Genomic DNA, 22,743 nt, shown 5'->3' on the forward strand with positions numbered 1-22,743 from the left:
AAATGCAAGCGATATTGTTCGAGACGCAAATCACCAATCCTTGCGGGGTGAGGCGGGCGCGCACGGTGCTGCCATTGGTCGTTTCAAATAATGGCGCGCCTTTATGATTAGCAGTAGGGATGGGAATGGGACATGTCTATTATAGACAATGGTACCGGTACCAGTACTGTGGTGAATTTGTTTTGCAACAAATTATAATATTATAATTAAATTATAATAAGGCCTAGTTACCCTTCGGGTTGGAAGGTCAGATGGCAGTCGCTTTCATAAAACTAGTGCCTACGCCAAATCTTGGTAGTAGTTTCCAAAGCGGACCCCAGGCTCCCATGAGCCGTGGCGAATGCCGATGCCGGGATAACGCAAGGAGGATGATAATTGTGATAGCATCTCAATAAAAATCATTCTAGTAACTAATAACTAAACTGTGCATTTTTACTTACGTTTGCTAAGTTAAATAACCAACTAAATATTCTAAACTAATCAATGAACTAAATACCACTACAGACTCTACAGATTCTAGATAATTATTCACTATTACAAATCTGCTTTCTTTTATATTTCATAAAATGGTAGCACATGGTACGAACGGCAGTACGAAGTTCCCGCAACAGACATAAACTAACATGGCCCCATGGCTAGTCGTTTACGTGAAAGGGATAGCATATCACATTTTTAACTCGGTAAAGAGGGATGGACGCGCCTCGGCGCCGCTCAGCACAACCATATTGACCAGTATAAATGAACTCCGCGGACAATAAACAATATTCAACAAAATAATTAATTTGACTTAACTGTGGAATGTTGTTCCATCTTTTACATGTAGAAGTGTTAGAAGACTTGCCACACCACTTTATGCTGTAAGAGACCATTGTTTGCAACCAAAATTGATTATTTAAGATTTTTTCCCGAGCGGACACGGACACTGTTAGCGGGTCGTATACTTGGGCGCTACTGATCGGTGTCGCACGCGTTCAAACTTTTATAAACCTGATTTGTCGTATGCTTGGTGACCGCGAGTCGCCCTGTAAGGGCCATCTTGTTGTATTGATCTGTGATATCAGCAGACACACGGCAGAGTTTCTGGGTGGGTATGAGGAGCAAGCAGCGACCGGAGAATCTGCCTGTGAGATTGAAATTACTTAGTAGGCTTTGAAAGTATTATAAATAAATATTAAGGTAAAAATATAAAGTACAACTTTGACTGCCTAAACCTACTTACTATCTACGTTAATATTACTAACAATTGGTTGACACTGTAGATTAGTTATCTATGTTTTATTATTTTCTGGCTCTCATCTAAAAATGAAAATTGCGTATACTTTACAATGCGATTTTTCTATGAGATGGCAGAAATAGTTATTGATAATTAGTAATAAGTTTCGTTACGGTGAACCTACATTGGTAATCCGGTTATCATGTAGTTTGTCAAAGCATAAGGAAACTAAATAAACCACCCATTTTGTATGTAGGTCTCTCCGTTTGTTTAAAAAAAAAAACACTTACAAGATGTTAGCGGGGTAATTAAAACTGGTCTCTATACTAAACAGTGATAGGAATTGTACCTATTAGAAATATGTCGGTACTGTGTCCATAGATGATATACCGCGGACCCGCGCACCCCTGGCTTATTCTCTGTTCATAATCAGTACAATAGGAGCCTAAATGCTTAAAATAATGGATTATACACTATGGCGTTCCATAAAATATAAATATATCCCTTTCCAGAGCCAGAACCGCTGTGTGTTATATTGTAATACTAGCTGTTGGATCTCCATAACCTAAAATAATGAAATAAATAAATCACGTATAAATATCGATGCAAAATCTTGAACCGAGTACATCACTACTTTTGTTGATTTTCATATAAAATATGGCGGGGCAATTAATACTACCAAATAGTCGACATTCGCTGCCATCGCAATTTGAGCGGAGCAATTTACTCGTAAACTATCGCTAAAATACTATCAAAACATAAAAATCTCAAGATTGAGTTACAAATAAACATAGAATGGTGTATATGTATAATTATGCAACTAACTATAGAAAAAAAATGTAAATCACACTAAATCCACCTATTTTATAGAATGTTTGAGAGGCCGTCTTTCACGCGCATACAACCTATTTCGTCGAAAACTACACGAGCGTGTAGATCAAAGATCATTTGGTATATCAAGGCCATCCACGCCACGGTGAAATTATCAAACAGCTTACACGCTATCTGGACATATATAGAAATACAGTGAATAATGTAAAATATGGAAGATATTCTGATTAGTTATTACTTCCCTGCAGTTACTATTGCCCGGCCTGGCCTTATAGCCATTATAGGTCTTCTTTTATAAATTATTTAAATACTTACATACTTACATAGAAAACATCCATGACTCAGGAACAAATATCTGTGCTCATCACACAAACAAATGCCCGTACCGGGATTCGAACCCAAATTATCATTGGTCTTATCTGTCTATCGCGTGCAACATTCGTGAAACTTCTTATTTTGCTTATGAGCTATTTTACTATACTAATACGATATGAAACATGTCAAAATATATCAGGCCTAAGTGACCTGAAAAGGTAACTGTATTGAAATCAGCCCTATAAAAAACCTTGGTGTCGCTTTTCTCTTATGGACTAGTGCTGTAAACCATGATGACTCATCACAATTTTTAGACCCCTTACTCACACAACTCACTCATTACACACACAACTCACGCCCGTATTCCCAAAATGGATAGAAAGAGCACATCGACCTGCTCAAGTTTCATAGCCACACTTAGTAGTGGGTGGAAAGGAAATGAAATCGTGAATCCTAGGGGCTGCCGGCTGATGCAGATGGACTGCAAATTGTATCTTAGGAACCGTACTTTCGTACAGACTCGACTATTAGTGTGTGTAATTGTGTCATCCTCATCCCTCTGGCCACATGGTCCTACCGCCTTTTTCCGACCGTACATTATCGGGAGCGAGCCAGCGTCGATATTAAGCGGCCTATGATTGTCCAAGTTGTTGCTACAAAGAGATCGAACCCCACTCAAGGTATTTAATTTACTATTGATGTCACTACTAGATGCACGCATACGTACCCATTTTATATACCTACCTACGCACTTACTATATATTTTTGTACAGAACATACTTTATTCTTCATTAAAACTATACAAATCTAAAGGCGTGGTCTACGTTATTGCTGCTGATCCTGTTCCTCGGGCTACGAGCTGAACCCTGAGCCACATCTACACAGTGGTCGTATCGCTACAGTGGTCGATCAAATCTTTCTAAACCTGTCACTATAATACACACACGAGAACACAATGCATATAGAAAAAAATGCACTAGCATAACAAGCTTTTTCTTTTGATTGTTACTCTGCAAATAACAAAATCTACAAAGCGGGTCTTCCTGATACAGGTACATTATAGTTAATAGGAAGCGCCAACCTTTAACTACAAATGTTTAATATTTATTACTGCAATTATTATTTTCACCTGCCAGCCTAGCAGAAGTGACAAATTGTTAACGCTACATGGCAAACAAAACGCAGTCTGGCTCTGTCGCGCCCCTACACAAGAGCGAAAGGAGAGCAGAGAGAAACAGGAGGCTAGAACAGTAACGCTCAGCTATATACATACATACACATACTTATACATATAAATAGGTATGCAATCCTGTATTCTCATAAGGGGCAGGTAGAGCACATGAAACTGCCTAAGTTTCAATACCACTCCTGGCAATCAAGGCATTGAAAGAACGCGATTGTGACGCTATGGCTGTGGAATGAGCCCCTGTCCTGCCGAGGTATTCCTGGTTCTGAGGGTATGGGGTACTTCAAAAAAGGAGTGTACAAGTTTCTAATGACACTTTTTGAGTTCCAGGCGTCCATAGGTTACGGTGACCGCTTTCCATCATGTGGATCGTATGCCACCGACGTGGTATTTAAAAAAAGACGACTCTATAGCTACATCACGATCCATTTACCGCCACCACTTACTTTTGCCACGGCTTAATAAATACCTATAAACTTCATACTCTTCATAGCCTAGAGCGCTGGTGGCCTAGCGGTAAGAGCGTGCGACTTTCGATCCGGAGGTCGCGGGTGCGAACCCGGCTCGTACCAATGAGTTTTTCTGAACTTATGTGCGAAATGTCATTTGATGTTTGCCAGTCGCTTTTCGGTGAAGGAAAACATCGTGAGGAAACCGGACTAATTCCAATAAGGCCTTAGTTACCCTTCGGGTTGGAAGGTCAGATGGCAGTCGCTTTCGTAAAAACTAGTGCCTACGCCAAATCTTGGGATTAGTTATCAAAGCGGACCCTAGGCTCACATGAGCCGTGGAAAATGCCGGGATAACGCAATGAGGATGATGAAACGTCATAGCCTAGACTTCTTGCGTATCCCTGCCCCAGATATCTAACTTTACAACCTAACAACAAACTGAATACATTTTACTACGACGTAATTCACGTAATAGAACGTACGACCGAGTACGACGGGAATGACATCTATCTAGATAAACAAAGAAATATTTTAGTCATATATTAAGGGTCGTATATACGAGTGTATACCTACCTACTTACTATACGTTCAAACTACGTACCTACTTTGTTTTACACATTCCAAACTGTAGGTACAACACAAACATATGGTGTTGAGGACGTCCATGGTTTCTGATCGCTTGCCTCTTATATGATAAAATTAAGGTCTGCATATAGTATACTACATTACTGTTTCTTTCGACATACTGTTATATTTAATGACATTACCTTGTTCGACGTCTTTTACGTAGGTATTATTTTATGTATAATGTTGAATTTAGAATTGATTTATGGAAATTTGGAAATTTGGAAAAAAGAATATGGAAATTTCGTGGTAACTTATATGTTTAATTTCTTTTATTTGCTGTTTCTGTTTTCTTACTTGTGTATTTTGTAGTTATCACGAATAAATAATTGATTGATTGATTGATTGATTGAAATATGGCTGGTGCATAATTAGTGCGAAGACGTACCTAATGAACAAGGGCTGGAAAATTCCTAAGAAATCCCAGTTCTCTAGCCATAACTACAAAATAATAAGCAACTTCCAGCCTCTCATAGTTGAACTATGGAATGAATTCTGACAAATACCAGACAAAACCAAAGATGTTCAACCTTAATTGTAAATATTCCTACCAAAAATCCAAGTTTACACACAAAAGCAATTACCTCAAAAAATGTGTGACATAAATCTAAAAAACACAAATATAAAATAGACATACCATCAAGTTTTCATATTCACTACATATTTATTGCATCCATGGTCTTATATACATGGTTACAATGGACTTAAAAAAGTATGTCCATGGGCGGCGGTGATCGCTTACCATCAGGCGACCTGTCTGCTCGTTTGCCTCCTATCCCATTAAAAAAAAAAAAAAAAAAAGTACACTATTAAGGCCTGGCAACTTATTTATAATAATATATATTGTATACTATACTAAACACTATAACCATTTTTCTAAGTCACAGATGTTGTATGCATTACAAAAACAGAATTTGATAATTAAAGCCCTTACATAACTTATTCATTGTTAATAAGAGCGCGCACGTGGTGGCAAAAATAATTTGTCTTTGACTTTTTCTTTCCAAGGAAATAACTGAAGAACAAGACAAGAACTAGCTGTAATCTAACAATTTGGATCTTTGAGTCAAGTTTCGTATCGTTACCAGGTTATTACATGTAATACTCATTTCTGTAGGGTTCCATAGCAAACTACGACGGAATATCACTGAATACAATAATAAAGCAATATTTAGTTTTAAAGCTAGTGGCTCTCGGAGCTGTAAACTTTCACGATATGTCAGACGAACGGAAAAGTGAAAAATACTTCATCTTAAAGTCATTATCACAGTCAAGTTGAGCTACGAGTATAACATGGTACTAAAGTAGGGGAGAAGGGTACAAAGAGACTGTCTTTGGAACAGATGTTTAAGGGTTAGCTACATGTTCAAAGTAAAATAAATAAATTTTTGCACGTACCCAATATCTCATCGCTCCTGTTCTATTTATGACCAACTTCGTCTCTCGTTCCATAGGTTCGTTCTCTAGGTTCTCCCTCCTTCATGAGTTATATCGTGGCTAATACTCATAATCTGAAAGCAGGTTTACAAACAATAAGCATGGGTCTTTGATTATAGGGTTTTTATTATGGTACCTAATAGGATGACAGATGATTTAAGCAGCATCCGAATTATTTCGAACGACACTTCGTGGCTATGTAGCCCAATTCGAGAGAGAATCCCTCGTCCACAAACGCGGCAAGTGTATGCCCTCCCAGGTGGGTGGGGGTTGGAGACCTGCTCGTGGCACCTCATGCGTTTATCATTCAAAGAGAAGAACAAGGCATTGTCGTGCTTGGATTGACCGTCGTGGACAGCACGACGCCACATGGGCCGGTTTTCGGCCAGTTGCTGCCACTGGTACCATGGGATATCAAAGGCAACCATGTCACGCTTCACGCAATTTTTAAAGCGCAGCAAGGTATGTACAGGGTAGGAAAAACTAAACACACGTTTTAGCAAGAATGCTGGTATTTTCACATATAGAATCTGTGGGTATCGTAGTTTTCAATGACACTTATAAGGAACCCAGTAGTATTTCATCTCTTTTTGTCCAGGAGATTACTTGCTTACTTACTTCACTGGCTCAGCGACCCAAAGAGGATCACAGGAGATCCGACACAAGAGATCGCCACTCTGCCCTATCCTGCGCCAGTTCACGCCAGTTAAGGATCACCGAGGGCGTTCACAAGGGGTTCACAAGTCTTTTAGGGCCTCCTCGCACGAGCGAGATCTAGCCCGAAGATTAACTGGTACAAAATAGATACCTTCTGTTTCACTGTTATGGTTTGGTTTTACTGTCATGCTGTCTAACTTATTTGAGTAATAAATGTATCCCTTTTTAACAACTTTACTGCCTATATTAATTTTACACAAATATTTATATTTTATACGCATTAGATTACATTGATGAATAAGCGATGAATTTGACATGAAATTTTGACAGATTGATGTGGCCAGTAAGAAGATAAGTAAGTATCAATGTTTTTTAAAGTTGGTATAGCAGCAAAATTAATCGTAAATCACAATTATAGAAAAAAAAACATTATATTTGGTGATTGGATATGATATGTATGAACCGACGACGACTGGATCACTAGCCACTATGTAATACATATGGTGGGGGGATCTAAACATTATGGCGCGGAGTGAACAAGCGAAGTGAGCCAACCAAAGCAAACTCTTGGCTATTAAAAATATTTTTTGTTATTAAAATAGACTGAACCACTATTAAATGGACTGAACCACTATTAGCAGGTGCTACAATGTAGATATGTATTTGAGTTAAATGCCACAGCCCCAAATTCATCAGTTCGTATTTCAATAAAACGTAAACAGTCGAAAGCCCCATCTTAAAATTGAGGGACAGGGTTTCGAAGGAATCTCCGCGTTCAAAAAGCTGCAATAATAAGTTAATACTACCTACTTACTATATTTCCTCGTGTTTATACGGAAGATCCCTATGATGCTGTTAACTATATTAGTTACATACATTTTGGTGCTTTACACAGAAACTGTCTGTATAGCATAAGTAAATGCGTTTTTACTCGTGTGAATAATAGTAAAGAATGACATCTTATCAACAGAAATAGGAAAAACAACAGATACTCTTTGTTTATCTTAGTTTCCCATTTTCCCTTCTAGACAAAAAAATACAAATTACATAAAATTAGGTTTACTACATGTACCATATATTCTCGTAAGTATAAGCACTGGTAGTCTAGTGGTTAGAGCGTGCTTCTTTCAACCCGGATGTCGCGGGTTCGAACCCCGGCTCATAACAATGATTTTTTTGAAATTTATTTGCGAAATGCCATTTGATATTTGCCAGTCGCTCTTCGGTGAAGGAGAACATCGTGAGAAAACCGGACTAATTCCAGTACGGCCTTAGTTACCCTTCGGGTTGGAAGGTCAGATGGCAGTCGCTTTCGTATAAACTAGTGGCTCCGACGCACATGTGAGTCGATACTAATTTAATGTTTACATGACATACAAAGTCAGGACTCACATATTGTGCGTCGAAGGCACTAAAGGCAAAGTCACAAAGTGGTGAAAGTAACGAAAACGCGTATATGCGTTGGTGGCAGTGAATGCGTTAAAACCTTGAGCAATTACCTTAAAGCAAAGAGCCTGATGGCGTTTGCTGGAAATGGGTTTCTGAAATGGTGTTCTTTATTTTACTATTAATTTCGTGATAATCTTGAGTCATGTGAAAATAATCACTGAATTTGTCGTCGTAGGTCTTAATGACTTTTATTTTTAACTAATGTTGCATATAATTAGTAGCCCTTATTCCGAACGAGTGCGCCAAAGTGAATGAACGCCCAATTGTCTTGTTAAAGCTGCAGATTCCTCGTTAGCTATTATTTCCGCAAAAGCCAAAATTTTGGTCTCGTACTTTGGTCCATTTTTCTCCTTAAAATGACATTTTCAATTTGACTGACATTTGACATAAACAAACAGTCCGTTAAGTCGCTCCCTGAAGAATACATATTAGTCCAGTGTGCGTAGCCGAATGCACAAACGCTCACGATAATATCTCTTTCGTATCTATCTATCTCTATCGCTCTTGCGTATTGGCGCGACAGAGCCAGACTACCTTTCTGCGGCGTTTCGATTTCGTTTCGCGTCGCAGAAATGCCACTCGGCTACGGGGCCAGTGAGGATCGCTCCGCGCGGTCGGTCCGCGATACAATAAAACCAGCCTTATGTATAGTTAATAATATATTATTATAATTTTATTCAGTTTCATTTATACACAGCGTTATTCAAGAGCAAGGTGTATATGTTTAATACCCGTGCGAAGTTTAATAATATAGTAATTGTAATAGTATTTTTAGGGTTTAGTGTGCCACCGGTTTACGATGGGTTTGTTTGTAACCATTTCATATTTATGTAAATTATTACAAACATCAAATTGAAGTTTTTAGTATACATTTAGGTCACTTCTCAAAACAATGAAGCTGATATAATCGTTCCATTTTATCAATAAGAATAATTTAGAACGATTTGATTCGTAATTTAGGTAACAATCTATGTCAACAATAAGTTTGTACATTTGGATCACGTCTCCGATTTGGATAAAAATTGATAGGCTGATATTAGAGTTCCATGATGCTGAGCATGATCCACTAGAAAAGGAAAGTTTCATACAATTAACCTAGGACATTTTGGGAAACCTAGTGGATCATGCTCAGCATCATGGACTCTAATATCAGCCTACCAATTTTTATCAAAATCGGAGACGTGATCCAAATGTACAAACTTAACGGGAATTGCTCACGTACAACAAAGCCTGGAAAGCAGACTTGAATAAATTTATTACACTGTGTTAGTATACCCTTAACCTTTGCCTAATTCCGAAATCGCAAAACCTGACAGCAGGATATAGCTAAGATTGAAGTTAAGCGACTTATTTGTCACGGCAAGTCGTCGACGCTTCATTATGCAGAACCTGTCGGAGGTAATCCATGGCTTAGATACTCTATTTTATTTCAGAAATATTACTCCGGTATTTTATTGTCATTGAAATGCTTTTCTGGAGTTCGGGTATACGAAGACACATTTTTGGGGTTCATAAATTTTGTTTTCAATTGCAAATGTTATTTTATATTGTTACTTTTACCATTTACGAGCCGAATTGATAAGTAGGTACATAAACCTTCGTTGAAAGTGCATCAATTGTGTTGACAAAAGTAGGTTAATCAATACTTTTGTACTTAATCAAAGTGGATTGGTGTCATAACTAGATAAGAGCTGTATTTTCTAACTAATCAACCTATATTTCTGCAACGCTGAGCTTTAGATATAAAGCCTGATCAAAAATGTATGACTATTGTCAAGAGGGCACTTTTTTTTATTGAAAACAACGATTACAGTTTTACAGTTTATATTTTTTTTCGCCAAACTTACGTTTAACGGCGAAATGAAGCACTCATTTTCAAAGTTAGTAGAGCTGATAAATACTGTTATTCTGATGTATGCGGTGACAGTTAAGTATAGTATGAAGATAAATCGGTTCATCCATTCGGGAGCTGCGATGCCACGATAGACACACGCACATACAGACAGACAGACAAACAGACGAACAGAAAGACAGAGAGACACGTCAAACTTATAACAGTTATAACATCCCGTCGTTTTTGCGTCGTCCACGAGTTTTTTGCACGAGAATTTTCTTTTCGCACGTGTATCGTACGACGTTTTTCAGTACAGATGACCCTCCGAAGTTTCGACCTGGCATATAATGAACCACTTCTCGCACTAGTGCGTAAAAAAAACACCATCTGTACTGAAAATATTTTATTTGCAGAAAAAGGGTACATAGCGTCTTATTAGTATAAAATAGTTCCACCTTCTTCAGCTGTTATAAGCAGCATGTAAATGTATATGTTGACATGAAATAAATGTACCTTCAGAATAGCTATTTGTTATACAAGGGGGCAAAGTTATATTTTAACGCCGAGTGTGGAATTGAAAAACGAGCAAGTGACAGGATCATAGAACTTAATTTAGATAGAAGAAACAAATTCATATATTTGCATAGGGGCCGAGCGTGTCAAATTTTGTACTGAAGTTGATTCTTGCCTGTAATTTTAAATATGTCTCAGGCTCTTGATTGTTCATAATCAGGGCCCGTAACTTTCATGCCGATGACATAAATTGGACGTCACACTGCATATAGGATAATTTCAAGAGTTTTATTTAATAATTAATCATTATTCATCAATCATTTTAATCATGACTTCAAAACTAATCCATTCACGCGTAAAATAATTAATACTTACTTGATACGCGAAATGTAAATTAAATCATTTGTTTATTTTTTTACATTCAATTTACTAAATATGTTTGTTACCATATTTCAATAAATTATTAAAACAAAACAAATTGTTTCCTTTTCGTTTCACGTATCAAGTAGGTATTAATTATTCCACGTATGAATAGCTTACTTTTGAAGTAATTTGTACATGATAAAAATTGATTAATGAATAATGATTAATTATTACAATAAAACTATTTGAATCATCCTATATGTAGCGTGACGTCAAATTGATGTCACCGGCATAAAGTTACGGGCCCTGTTCATAATTTTTGTGTTGTTGCAATTGAATATCACGTAACGAGGCATTTTTTATGTTTTGGTTGACTTCAACTTACAAAAATTGACGCCCGAAAGCTGCAAGCTGCGAGTAAAGACGGACAACTCAGTGGATTTCACTGAGTTCATTTGACACGCTAAGTAGATACGTTTGCTTGATCTATGATACATATGACATCTGTGGACAGGATTCTATAGTTGAACCACGAGCGAAGCGAGTGGTTCGAGAATAAAATCCTGAACTTGCGAGTTTTTTTAACACACGAGAAGTAAAATACATTTGCACCCGAGTGTAACACAAAACTTTTCCCCTCATTATAGCGAGGAAACTACAACGCAAAAAATGCGTTTATCACTGCTTCCAGTAGTTCCACAGGTGGTAAATCCTCTTTATTACTAGATTCACCTACTTTTATCAATTTTAAAGCAGTTAATTTGACTTTATTCAAAGTCTAATTACTTTACTCACTAGTGAATAAAATGCGTTTTTACCCGCTGGTATTGAAGGACAAAACACGTGTTTTCGAGCTAGTGAGGGGAAAAATAAAAACTTCTACGACACAGCATTAGATAGCAAACATAAATTATTATACCTTACTTTTAAAGCTATTTACAGTGATTTACATACAAAGGTAAATTGAAAATTATTTAAACGAATTTTATAGTAAAGTTCACCCATTATGTACACATTGTATAATCATCATTACAATTTTCATGAGCAATATAATCATTGATACTGGATAGCGTAGGTGGCACAAAATGAATATCATTGTATTAAGAAAGAGAACAGCGGTCTCAAATGGTTAATTAGTACTAAAAAAAATTACATACCTACATTTTTCATGACTTTTGTGCTATAGAGTAAATCTCATGGTTGAAACTTCTGGCTTTATTACGCATGACTTTATTAAACTCATCATAATTTAATTAACTCTTAATGAGATCGGCCTGAGTGGAGAGCACTGCAACGTACAGCGACTTATGGTGGTCACGACCCTCAGTCATGAGGTTTCGACGAAGAAGAAGAGAAGAGAATTAACTCTTACTTAGCCTTGCTTGCTAGCATGTCACAAAAATGCTTTGATATCATAAACGGCTTTTCTTATAAAATTATGAAGAAAATGAGCTTGAAGCTGGCACATTAATTAGTTCTTTATGGGTGAACGGTATTATGAGTATTAAAAAAAGCTTGTGGCCTCCAGATACACAGACTCACTTCAACTAAAGTGGTTCGAGTGGATTATATCTAGAGATTATTGTCAAAGTAATATGAGTATACATAGTCAAAGAGGATCGAGTATTAAAGAGCGTTACTGTCAAAGCAAAATGTGTAATCACAGTGCATAGACTGCCATCTCTCCACACAGGCTTATAACTTTTGAACCTCAGTTTTGACAATTTGGCCCATATTCTGAGCTTGATATGTTTTAAAATGACAAATTTTAATATTAGCGCCATCTAGCTACCCCAAAGGTGTAACGCCATCTAGGTCACCACTGCTTTATCTATATGGTACTGAGGTACGTTTTTTTCTTAGACTTTATCCGTCTAGATGGAGTTATATAGGTCTTTGACATAGTGCATAAAACGCCATCTCTTGACACAGGATTAAAACTTTTGAACCTCAGATTTGATAACCTAGACCATTTAAAATTGTCAAGTAGGTATAAATTTTAGCGCCATCTAGCCGAGAGTCAACCAAAAGGGTACTTACTGCCTTCTAAGTTCTAGGCCACCGTACATTTCTCTTGATGGTTCCGAGGTAGGTACATTTTTGCTTAGACTTTATTTGTCTATAGGGATTACATAAGTCTAAACTTCAACTAAACCAGTGCTTTAGTTGTAGCCGTTCGTACGTAGCCGAATGGGACAAACGCTCACGAAACGAAACGCTCGAAATGAAAATCTATCTCTATCGCTCTTGCGCATTGACGCGACCGAGCCAGACTACCTTTCGCGGCGTTTCATTTTCGTTTCGCGTCGCAAAAATGCCATTCGGCTACGGTACATGGTTAAATTATATAAAAGAAATAACTATGAATACTGCTTTCATGTTTGACTAACGCGTAGAAACTTTCCTTATGTTCTTAGCAAACACGATTATAGAAGCGAGACGTTGGATAGACTTTAATACAGGCATAACATCCTAGTAATAACATACAGTGTGTAAATTAAATTCGGGCAAAACTTTTGACGGTAGTCAGGGGGTTAGCATTAGTATAAGACGTGAAAGGACTTACTTGCCTTATGCATGCTAAGTTAGAAGGAAAATGCTCAGTCTCGCCAACTTTCGGTAATGATTTTGGTTCGAGATGCAATGAATAAATTATTGGACAATACAATATGACCCGCAATGTTCAGCAGCACACGAATTCAACGTTGAATATTTGTTACAAAAAGCTTGTATCTCGTAATGCCACGTCAACTGCACGGAAAATAATTAGGCCACAATTAAGTATAGGTAATTAGGTATTACCTTTAAGTGTCTTCCTTATTAATGAGTGTGTACCGCCTCGTAACATATAGGTAAATTATAGAAATATACCTGATAACATTTTCGCCCGTATTAAATTTACACTCTGAATACTCATCTATGAAAATATAAGTGTCTGTGGAAGTCGCCTGCGTAGCTCAGTATAATATTGGCAATAAAATGGGTAACAAATAAAAATATAACGACAAAATTTACTCCGCATTTATGGTACACACGCGTATAGACGCCATCAGATGTAGGTCTGAGCGGCAGAGGCGCGCAAAAAAATCTGAACACGCCCTATCGTCTTGACAATAGAATCGTTTTCTCATTTCATTAATTGTTTTTCATACGAGGGCCAAACTGAAAGCTCTTAGAAAATAAAAAAACTAAGCAAACTAGCAAGTTATTCATTTTATTATATATTTTTAACCGCCGCCTCAAATCTCAAAAGAAGGGGTTCTCAATTCGTCTGTATTTTTTATTTTTATTTTTTTTAATGTTTGTTCCTCGATATCTCCGTTGTTACTGGACCGATTTTGAAATTTTTTTTTGATTGATATTATATGCATACAGATTGGTCCAATTTTTCTCAGAACCCAGTTCTGATGATCGAGGGAACTCCTCAAATCTGAAAGGCATACATATGGTGATTTTTGTATTTTTAAAGGAACAGCATGCATTTACGTACGGAACAGTGACATTTGGTGCAGTGGAACTGCTGATGATGGTCAGAACGGAACTCCTCAAATCTGAACGGCACGCTTATAGTGACTTTGGTATTTTTATAAGAACAGCATGCATTTACGTACGGAACAGTGACATTTGGTGCAGTGGAACTGCTGATGATGGTCAGAACGGAACTCCTCAAATCTGAACGGCACGCTTATAGTGACTTTGGTATTTTTATAAGAGCAGCATGCCCTTACGTCCAGAACAGTGACATTTGGTGCAGTGGAACTCCTGATGATGGTCAGAACGGAACTCCTCAAATCTGAACGGCACACTTATAGTGACTCTGGTATTTTTCTAAGAACAGCATGCATTTAAGTTCAGAACAGTAACATTTATTTAGTTATGTTTGTTAAGCATATTGAGTTTTCTAGTCAAATTTTGTTAAGCTTCGATTTCTTATAATCGGATTCATGAGGAATTCAGGAAACTCCTCAAACCTTAAATACGTATATTGATTTTTGTTGCCATCAAATAATTAAAGCATTAAAAGCAGTTTAAAAAAATACCTACACATTTCTACATAATCCAATTCGCAAGTAGCTTTCACCAGAACCCCAAAGGCGACGGTTTTTTTTTTCTTAAAAATTATTAAAATAGTGTTCCTTCACATCAATATATCACTGCATCCGATGGAACCACTGAGAAATGAACTTTACCCACTCGTATTTAATAGGAGTAGATTTTTGAGTCTGGGTGTCCACTTGTCCAGCGGGCACAAACCCTCCTGACTACTAAATGTCGATGGAGGATTTTGTGCACTTGACTCATACTGATGCCTAAGGTTGTCGGAATATGCTGGTAGGTCACTATTTTGTCAGTCTCTATCATACGCCTCACAACACTGATGTTGTCTTCAGTCATCGCCGTAAAAGGCCGCCCCTCACGCTGATCATCGGTGAAATTAGTGCGACCTCGTTTAATTTTATTAAACCAGTTGTAAACAGTGCCACGAGATGGGTCTTCATTGTGAAAGGACGAACGAGATCTATTATAAATTATAACTCTTTTGTTGAATTAAATGACATCGAAAGTCATACAAAATTATGGTACGAAAATTTTCTCTAGTGAAATACATACTGAAGTGAAACATGCAATTTCGATTTTGCCGCCAAATCGTAAAATAAATGATAAATTAATGAAATGCACACACAATTATATTGGCAAAAGAGTCCTTTTTTAAAATGTAATCTTAATTGTTAATTAAGTATATTCTTTACAAATGGCCAGTTCTAAAAACTTTCAGTGTCGCCCTCGTATGACAAATCGTTTTGATAGTTCGAAAAATGTACCCTATAAAAATATAAATACGTAAGTAATAGGTACCTACCTACAAATATAGGTATACAAGAACACTGCTTAGCTACATATAAACGAAAGCCACTCCTATTCTAACGTAGACTAAAAAAGTACAAGTTGAATTTAGAACGCTGTTTTCAACAGGGTCATCGCCCTCCTGGGAGCAATTCGTCCGGGAGTCTCTCGTGCAGGCCGCGTGGCCCGTGGCGCTAGCGCCGCCACCCCGCCGCGCCCTTACCGTCGACCAACAACAGTGAGTACTTATCCTAATCTAAAAACGCTTACAAGTCATCATCATCATCATCCCCCTTGGTTCTTCCGCTTTGAATTTTTTCAGGTTCTTAATTTTCAGCTACGATATTTTTTTACTTTAGTACCTTACCTACCAGCTACCTTACCTAAGTAGACATAACTGATGCTACTTGAATTTTCATACATATCAAAAATAAAATACTACTCTATTAAAACTAACATTACTATAAAACTAAATTCTATTCACAAAACTCGTTCCGGACCCTCTCAGATGCAAAGGTGCCCATCACACTCGATGCGTTCCCACGTTGAATTGCGATAGACAGCCTTTGCACCACAATATACCCGGAACGAGGGTCATGGCCTCTCTCGCTGAGCCGCCGCCCTAATTCGACCAAAAAGGCTTTCCCCTCCTATCAAAAATATGTCAAGTTACTTGTAAGAGCAAATGGTTTCCAATTGTACCAATTTTAAACATTAAAAGCTTGTCGAACACCGTGTATATCCGAACCACAAAACACTGTACCCAACACGGCGTTGCCTTGACTGGCTATAAACATAATACGCAAAAATTGATTGATAGATCGGTTCAGATTCGACAGACGTGTTGGACGTGTACGAATGGCGATAGCCATTAAAATTTCGTCGAACTCGATAAACGACACGCCCATTACTGTCACATATCGTATGTGTGTGGCCTGAGTGACGCTTGGAGCGGAGCGTTAGGCGGGGCGTGCAGCGGGGCGGGAGAGCGTGCGTCTACCCTAACGGCTCAGCCACGACATTGGTCTAAGCGCGACAGCGGGGAGCGGCGGCCATACATCGGAGCGAGACACAGCGATGGGACTTTTCGTTCGCACTATGGCTGCTTGCCGCGCTTAGACCAATGTCGTGGCTGGGCCGTAAGCAGCGTCGACTTAGGACACTTGTATGAGCTTCAATTGCTTGACATGCATGCCGCGCCGCCCCACTGCACGCCTCATAATAGGCGAAACGACTTAAAAAAACTAATTAGTCCGTCAGTTAGATTATCAAAGAATTTTAGACACGTTTTTAGGGTTCCGTAGTCAACTAGGAACCCTTATAGTTTCGCCATGTCTGTCTGTCCGTCCGTCCGTCCGTCCGCGGATAATCTCAGTAACCGTAAGCATTAGAAAGCTGAAATTTGGTACCAATATGTATATCAATCACGCCAACAAAGTGCAAAAATAAAAAATGGAAAAAAATGTTTTATTAGGGTACCCCCCCTACATGTAAAGTGGGGGCTGATATTTTTTTTTCATTCCAACCCCAACGTGTGATATATTGTTGGATAGGTATTTAAAAATGAATAAGGGTTTACTAAGATCGTTTTTTGATAACATTAATATTTTCGGAAATAATCGCTCCTAAAGGAAAAAAAAGTGCGCCCCCCCCCTCTAACTTTTGAACCATATGTTTAAAAAATATGAAAAAAATCACAAAAGTAGAACTTTATAAAAACTTTCTAGGAAAATTGTTTTGAACTTGATAGGTTCAGTAGTTTTTGAGAAAAATACGAAAAACTACGGAACCCTACACTGAGCGTGGCCCGACACGCTCTTGGCCGGTTTTTTTTCTCGTAAACGAAAAATTACGACGTTACAGTGCGTTTAAGTTTCGCGTGACGTCACGCCTAGGTACAATTTTTACTTAGAAGTGACGTCACAAGCCCCCACTCCGGAGCTTTGATGCCACTTTGATGCTCTATATCTTTGTATTTTTTCATTAATTAGAAAAAGCGAAAATTACGTGTCAGTATTTTTGGACGATCTAACTGACGGACTAAACAGAATGCAATTTTTTTATTAGTCGTCATCCCTATTATGAGCGTCCACTTAGGCCTTACACTAAGTGTACAATTGAAGGTCATATCATGTGTCCTGAGTGGACGCTGCATAATGTGGCTGCACGCTAACCCACCCCGCTGCACGCACCGCTGAACGCTCCGCTTCCAGCATCGACCTAGATCCTTAGTGCGCTTTCACATTATCCGATCCGATATCGGATGTAGGAAGGATTTCAAAGAAAAAAATCAAAGATGGCGCCTGTAATGTATGGGATATCGGTCCTACATCCGATATCGGTTATGAGTTGTGTTGTCTCACTGTCTCAATGTCTGTATTTTTTAAATTCTCAATTGTTCTTTTCCCATTTTTAGTGTAATTTCTCCATTGCTTTTTTTTTATAAAATTATGTGTGTATTTATTTAATTATTTGTCTTTCTGGTACCTTGTTGTACATGTCGCTGCATTTGTCACCCTCATCTCTTTTTATCCTCTCATTCACTCGAAGGTTAACTGGAAGAGATCCCTCAAAGGGATAAGTTCGCCTTTGTACTGTTCTTTACTGTAATTACTGTATTTTTTGTTATTAATTGTACAATAAAGAGTTTACTACTACCTACTACTACCATATCGGATCGGATAATGTGAAAACGCACTTACACTTACTGTCACACTCTCCGCTCCCAGCCATTTGAATAATTGCCAAATCCGCAAATATTGGTTTGCTTCGAATTTTATTGACGTTTCCGACACTGCTGCCGCAAGCACGACTCTAGGTCGCTAGCTCTTTGTCATTTTATTGGAGGCTGAAATGAACAACCGCGTTTCAATTTTGGGAACAAGTTATTAAAATTGAGATCTTTTGTTGAATCTGCAATACTTACTCCAAAAAACCTAAGATTAGTAGACTTGTAAATAAAATATTTGGAATGCACAGAAGCTTTTGATTAAATATGGTATTAATTTCCTACGAGATTTCTTTGTATGAATATACTAGTATAAAATCACTCCCACAATTTAATACTACTCAACTCGGTGTGTATGTTATACACTGCTGGGTCTGTATACTGTGCAAACGTTTACCACGTTTGATATGGGCACAAGTGTTTGCTAAAATTACATATCATCATAATATCAGTGCCCTGTTTATCAAAACTTACAAATCTACAAGTTTATAGCCCACTGTTGAGTAAAGGCCACGCCACTTGTCCCGGCCCTGAGCTAGTCTCATTCAGTTGTGTCTCGCAATTTTCCGTATGTCGTCCACCTCACGAGCCAACTAAACTATCGAAGCACCTCACGTATGTTCATTTATTTGATTGTACTAAAATATCTCTAGTCGTCTTTAGGGTAGATGTATGTAGTGTAGGGACGCCTTGTCGGAATTAAGCTGGCTGTTGATCACGTGTCGCGTTCATTCAGCCCGTGGTTCTCCGAATTTAAAGCTGCAGCTGCACGTTAGGACAGGGGCGGCTCACTCCGCGATTCTATCGCCGCGCTACAAGTACATGATGGCGGCCGCGAGTTCGCGGCCTAATCAGCGGTGGCTCGCATTCTCACGGAACGCAGGTTCGCACTTTCTATTGTTACTTTACTTCGCGAGTTTTTTTTAAAGGTTCATATGCGATGTCTGCGTGTGGAATGGCTAATAATGCTCATTTAAATAGACATCATGCATGTAATAAATACCATAGGACATTCTTACACAGATATCTATTGATAAAGTCCCACGGAAAAGTTCAATAAGCTCAATATTCCGGCGGCATTCTCGTACCGTTGTTTTGTAATTTCCTCGTTTTTCTGCATGAAGAACATATTTGACGTCCTTTTAATTGTTTTCTTTATAGTTATATCAATACCGAATACATCATATCGAAGTGCCACTTTGAGATGTCTATTGATAGTATGACCCACGTATGACCGTTATGACACCCGTCAGTAATTTCAGACTGCTCTTACATAGTTTCAAGGCTGCTTATTCTTGTTTCTCCTAATACTGACTCGGCTCGACTGTGTATCTAGATGCCGTAGCCGAATTGCATTTCTGCGACGCGAAACGAAAACGAAACGCCGCGAAAGGTGGTCTGGCTCTGTCGCGCCAATACGCACGAGCGATAGAGCTAGAGGTAGATATCTACGAGCGTTTCGTTTCGTGTGCGTTTGTGCCCAGTTTCTTCATTTCAGCAACCCTATGCTTCAATTTCCTTTACCTTCTCAATTACTCTTTTCGTGATATCCTCTTTCATCGGTGGAGCTGATTCTGGACCCATATATTCCATCTCTGCTCCTGTATTTCCATGTTTTCCTATCACCTAAAGCTCTTCCCGGCATTCTCTTACGAGAGAGGAGGTAACCGATTAAACAAAAAAAAACTATACTGAGCAGTTCCCGGCAACTTTGTACAAAGCCACGTCAGCAAATTTTAATTGATCATATTTTGTTACCAATATTTAGTAATATAAGTCGACTTTCGTAAGATATACAGGTTAATTGTTATAATTAAAAAAATATAGATACTAGAGGACCTTAATGACGAAATAAAACTTAATAAAATCTCAATTCATCAACAAAATCTTGGTAACAAAATAGGAATTAATAAAAACAAATTTAACTTTTTCCTTAATTTTTGTACAAACTTTTCGAGAACTGCTGTACTATCGTGAGTTTTCAGTGCTGTTTGACTGTCCGTCTTTGGGGCAATGTGTCATTATTTTTTCCCCTCACTAGCTCGGAAACACGTGTTTTGTCCTTTAATACCAGCGGGTAAAAACGTATTTTATCCACTAGTGGGTAAAGTAATTTGATCTTGAATAAAGTCAAATTAGCTGCTTTAAAATTGATAAAAGTAGGTGAATCTAGTAATAAAGATGATTTACCACCTGTGGAACTACTCTAAGCAGTGATAAACGCATTTTTTGCGTTGAAGTTTCCTCGCTACCAGTGAGGGGAAAAGTTTTGTGTTACACTCGGGTGCAAATATATTTTACTTCTCGTGTGCTAAAAAACTCGCAAGTTCAGGATTCTATTCTTGAACCACTCGCTTCGCTCGTGGTTCAACTCTAGAATCCTTTCACTTGCTCGTTTTTCAATTCCACACTCGGCGTTAAAATACAACTTTGCCCCCTTGTATAACAAATAACTATTTCTACCTCTATATTTTATCTCTTATGTAAGTAGGTACATGTGGGATCGAGTTAATATATTTAATTTTTCGCTTGGCTTAGCATACTGATTGCTTTGCCAGTTTACACTGGCAGTTGGAAAAATGGCACGGTTGAAAACGATATTAATATGTATTAATTTACTCGTAATTCATTATCCACATTGGACACTCTGCAATTATTTATCAATTTTAGATTCCAATGATATAGATCAGATTATTAAGGGACGTGATCAAGAACACATGTTTGTTGAAATAAAACAAGGTTCTACCGCAAGAGGAATGGTTTCTAAGGTATCTAAAACACCGGAACACAAGTACGACAAATTCTCAAAGACAATATTTAAAGCTCAAAACAAAGTGTCTACAAGGAACAGAAACGAGGTAGAGCGCGTTAGCAAACCGTTGTTCAAATCCAAAATCTACAAACGCCGAAGTCCAATGAACACCATCCTCAAATTAGCGAAAATAAATGGCCCATCTCTATTGAGAGAGAGGATGTATTTGGACGGCAAACTTTATGACCCCGCGAGTATTCAGAAAACTGACAAGCCCGTTGAAGAAATATTTGACGACTCCCAAGGAAAAGAAAAAAATAATTACAATTTTATTTCCCCACATTTTATATTTATAATTATTGGATGGTATGCGTTATTGATTGTTTCAGTTAAACCTATATTTCTGTGTACCAAATACATATATAACTCCATAAAAACAAATAAAGCTTAAGAAAAAACCGTATCTTTGAAAAAAATCTGGAACAGTACTTTGCTAATCCGCGAATAGGTAACATGCTAGTCAATCAAGTGTTAACCTAATACTTTTGCATATTTTATTTATAAATGAAATTATTTTTTCTACCCTCCACTCAAAAATGAATACGCAAATAAATAATTTTTCTACGACCAAGCACTTATTTTGAAAGAAAATTATAAATCAACAAATACCTACTTTCAGTCATCTTAGTTATCTAGTGGACCGCCTATATACCATTTTGAATATGCAGTTTGAGTGCAAACATGAAAATAAAACTGTCTATGGTATGGTTCTTTGAAGCTTGGCCACTAAGACGAATCGAGCCGAGTTGAATCGAGTTCTCATACATTTGAATGCGATTCGACGCGTCGCCAATGAACGCAGCAGAAAACGAAGGAGTCTCGACTCTGCGAATTGGTTTGTTAAGTTGGTAGCAATGTATTTACTGAACTGTAACAGCTATATCGTGCTACTTCTACTAAATGTTTTCAGGGTATAGACTAGATAGACTTGTCCTGACATCTTTTATGTAGGGTTTTTAAGTTCTATGCACGACCTTGTAACTCACGAATAACAGTACGGGAGTAGAAAAATTCCAACTGTACCAGAACTCCCAAACGCAGTCCTTTCTCACATACATGTAAAATATCAAAAGTATGATTCTCGGATACAGGATGACTACTTTCTATCAAATACTTTACAAAATTGGCTCTTTCTGGATGGTTGTGCCTGTAAAGTGAAATTGGGCCTGTTTGGCCTTCATACACTTCCAAATTACGCACGTTTTAGAGCCAAGCTATCAACCGCAAATACTGTGCATGACTTAACTGACAACTTAGTTCAGGAACTAGACAAGAGTAACAAGACAATTTGAAACTTTCTTAGTTCAATTTAAGTGAATAATTATGATTAGGGTGCATAAAACTAGTTTGATAAGTTTTAATTCTTGACATGTATTTATGAATTACTTTATTCACAATAAAATAACTAATTTAGAGAAAAATCGTGAAAAGTTTTTCATAGACTAGTGCCTTCTTTGGACCAGAATCGCCTTCATTGGACCACA

The 22,743-nt window shown here is 37.8% G+C and overlaps 1 long non-coding RNA gene across 1 annotated transcript; it reads right to left on the minus strand.

The window, feature by feature from the left end:
* Positions 1-1,059: 1,059 nt before the first annotated feature.
* Positions 1,060-6,993, minus strand: LOC125241871. Its single transcript, XR_007178783.1, has 3 exons — positions 6,867-6,993; positions 6,020-6,132; positions 1,060-1,121 (listed from the first exon to the last, which is right to left on the minus strand). It is a non-coding gene; the product is annotated as an uncharacterized LOC125241871 (long non-coding RNA).
* Between the last annotated feature and the right edge of the window lie 15,750 nt (positions 6,994-22,743).

This window comes from Leguminivora glycinivorella, chromosome Z (assembly GCF_023078275.1).
Source record: "Leguminivora glycinivorella isolate SPB_JAAS2020 chromosome Z, LegGlyc_1.1, whole genome shotgun sequence".
Classification (NCBI taxonomy): Eukaryota; Metazoa; Arthropoda; class Insecta; order Lepidoptera; family Tortricidae; genus Leguminivora; species Leguminivora glycinivorella.